Source organism: Triticum dicoccoides, chromosome 5B (genome assembly GCF_002162155.2).
Source record: "Triticum dicoccoides isolate Atlit2015 ecotype Zavitan chromosome 5B, WEW_v2.0, whole genome shotgun sequence".
NCBI lineage: Eukaryota > Viridiplantae > Streptophyta > Magnoliopsida > Poales > Poaceae > Triticum > Triticum dicoccoides.
This window is the reverse complement of record NC_041389.1, coordinates 171011443-171015425: the sequence shown is the minus strand read 5'-3', so window position 1 is coordinate 171015425 and position 3983 is coordinate 171011443.

Here is a 3983-nt window from a genome sequence, read left to right as displayed (position 1 = left end):
GGGCATGAATAATTCACATGTCATAGCACAAGCATGAAAGCAAGATATGAGTAAAATGTCATCAATGTATTGGCGAGAGACCATATGTAAATAGCAATGGGGCCTCATGACTCTCCCAACACAACAAGCATCAATAGCATGGGGCACATGATAAACATGGCAAAAGCAACAAGGATCTCCACCAAGCATGCAAATACACATAGGGATATCATAATGGTGAATCATGGGTAGATGCAAGCAAGGGTCACAATTGCATGGCAAAGGCATAGGAGCAAGCATAACATGCAAAGTGAACACAATAGTATGGGCATAAGGTGACGAGTGGTAAATAGCCCATAGCCGTGTGAGAGCCAAGTAAAAGAGATGCGCGTAGTCCTTGCGCGAATGGAATGGTGGTAAGGATAGTCCACGGGATCCCAAGTCATCGTTGCTCTCAAGAGCTCGTTTCGTCAACTCTTGGGATTGAGAGGTTGACGAGTATACATGAGTACCTACACAAAACAAAGACAAAGAGAAAATTGTGTGTGCATGGTATATGTACACATCATCCATCATGATGTGCACATGCTTGTGTTGGTTAGCACTAAATAGCCAATGCTCAAATAAATGAGATGCGTGATATAGAAACATGTCATCCATCATGAGAGATTTGTTGTTATGTATCGCATAATGGAGACTCAAATTGTGTAATGCATCATGAGAAATATCTAGAGCATTGTTATTCATGGAATGCATATGGTGCAACCAATCATGGGAATCATGCAAAGTATGAAATGCATCAAGATCTCCTAATATGTATGAGGAAACTATGGGGGTCTCCTCATGAGCATGAGTAGAAACATCACATGGAGAATATTGACAACATCCAAAAGAATGCATATTCGAAATAATGTGATCATGGCATGTCATAGTACAGGAATTGCACAAATCATGTAAAGGAAGCATGTCAATATCATCACAAGAGAAGCAAAAGCCAATGACCATCATCTCGTCATCTATGCCATAAGTGCAAATGGGATTGATTTTAATGGGGCATGCATAGTTACTATGTTGAGATTGTAATGATGCAATATGGGAGATCTCACTCATAGCATATGACAAGTTCAATGGGTTGTCAAACATGATGTGACCAATAGAATTTTCACATGAAATCCTCTGAAGCATAGCATCCCAACTAGGCAACTCAACATGCTCATCATCATATTCATCATAAATAGGTAAGTCAAGGCATGAAGAAGTCTCACTAGCATGAAGCATGGGAATAGGTGGGTCAACATCATGGGAGCAATCAATGTCAAGATAGTCCACTAGTGGGACAAGAGAAGCACCATCACCTATGTTACCTTTGTAGCGTCGCTCATGTGTTGTAGATGAGGTGTTGAAGATCCACTCGTTGTCATCTTCATCTTGATGGAACCATGTGGGGGTGCATCATCGTCCACCGTGGCCATCGGTTTCTCCATTGGAGGGATGGACTCATCGAGGGTAGGCATGTCATCATGTAGGAGACCTAGCACCAAAGAAGAAAACACACTAGGAGTAGAGGTTAAGTTGTTAGAAATCATAGTGGCCTCACGTGCCATCTCAACTACCTCACTCACTAAGTGTTGTGGCTCACTCACTCCCTCAAGGGTGCTCTCACTCATATGGTTGGTGGAGTCACTCAAATGGCGCTCAACCTCACATAGGATGTGTGGCATGCTCTCATGTGTGGGGCTAGTGGTGGTCACACTCATCCTCTCATAGGAAATGGTCTCAATGTCACGTATGGTGGAGTCACTCATGTCACTCATGTGGTGGTGGCTCTCCTCACATGGCACTTGGGGCATCTCGACATATGTGGGTGTCGGAGAGATGTAGGTGCAAATGTCTCCATGCTCAACTCCTATCACCGTGGTCGAAGGGGATGGCCCTTGCTCGACCTTCTTGTCACCGTCTTGGTGTGGGAGGCCCATATGATGTGGCACCTCGTAGCTCGTCTCCATGACCGAAGGGAGTTTCCCATGCTCGGCCATCTTCCTTGGGGGGCTTTCGAAGATGGAAGTGTCGCCCTCGCTCGTAGGTGGTCGCCTTGGACTTTATGAAGTCGATGTAGGCGTACTCGTGGGAAGTAGGCGAAGATGTCGTACGTCCAAAGGCGAAGATGCCTTGAGAACACTTGGCATAGATGCCGAAGTGGTTGATGTAGCCGTAGCGCCGTCTTGGTGGTGGTCATCTTGCGGTCTTCTCTTTGGCTCATGAAGCTTGGACTTGGCGTGAAGTAGGGCTTGTCGGGACTTGTGCATTTGTGCTTGTGCAGCATCTTCATGATGATGATGTCGTTGTCGTGCTTGAGCTCGTAGTAGATGTCGTTCGTCGTCGTCGTGTACATGTTGCTTGGAGGTGACTTGACCTTCATGACGATGTTGATCACGAACGTGATGGTGGTCGCCATGTAGATGTGGACGAGGACGATTTGCACTTGCATCTTTTTCGCGCTCCGAAGACTTGTGGCTTGAACGTCGTCGTCTTGAGGATGATGAAGTGGAAGAAGACTTGATCAGGGCACGAATCTCTTCCATCCTCGCATCTTGCTCCTCCTTTTGTGCGGCAAGCTTGTTGTCGATGTAGTCCCTTTTCCTTGCTTCGGAGAGATGAATGTCGATGGAGAGGTTCTCGATGCGCTCTTGCAAGGTGGATTGTGCTCCTTGCATTTCGTGTTGTAGTCCGAAGATGGACCTTTTGGTGATGTAGTTGTTCATGCCGTCGTTGTTGTCGTAGACCGGAGAGGAAACCTTGCCTATCCATCACAAGACTCGAGAAAATATGAGTGGGAGAAAGAGAAGAACTTATACCTATGTACCTTGACCGATGTTGACAATGAATCAAGTTCACTCAAATGCGGACAATGAAATAGCACTATTGGTACCAATCCTTGTCGGTTCTCACACATACACAAGTAAAGCTTATAGTGGAGCTCGGTGAGGATAGTGGCACAAAAATTTAATGCAAAATGTTAGTAAGAGTCAATAATGTTGAAAGAGATTCACAAATTCGCAAGTGAAACAAATGGACCAATAGCAATATGTGGCACACGGAAACACACACACGGATAGATAAATGGGGTCGTGCAACCAAGGAATGAGCACAAAATGTGGAATCCACGGAAAACGCTCGTGTTGCACAACTCAAGAGAGACGCTAGCACGATTGCTCAATAGGCGGATACGACACTTGTGCACAACCTATAAGATGCAAAATGGATAAACTTCTATCCCAAGTATGCTATGTATGTATGGTTCCCGATGTTTCTCTCAAGATGATCCAAGATGATCGGATATGACAATCTTATATGCAATGTGGTATGATGCTATGGCACTTGCTTACAAGCTTCTTTGCTCTCTTTCTCTTTTGCTTAAAAGCTTTATTTCTCTTTTTTATGGCCACTTTGCACAATGCACAAACCAAGATAGCAATTGTGTATATGCAGGAACAAACTTGTGACACAAGATATGATACCAAGATATGCACCACGATGATATGGTATGTATGCTATGGGAAGTATAGATCACTAATGTGCACAAGTAACGTTGCTGGCAATACTCAAATGGCTAGTCTCGATAGGCAAGTAACGCAAAAGTAAGGCTAGGGGTTAACAATGCAATAGCAAGGGAATATACAATGGAGGGATACCACGATACCAAGATGATGTGGAGGTTACCGTCCGGCGATGATGAGTAGCGGTGTTCTTGATGTAGATACCAAGATGATGGAGACTCGTCCCTAAGTAGCCGAAACACCTTAGGAAACGGAAAAACCGCGAACTCAAAATCTCACACGTCAAATGTCAAAATGGTGGTAGCGGAGAGCGGTGGTGGTGTGCACTAGGCAATGCGGAGGTGGGATGACGGGCTATACACGTGTCAAAGTTGAAGTTGCCGTCCCTAAGTAGCCGAAACACCTTAGGAGACACAAGCCACAACTCGAACAAGCTCAAACAACAAT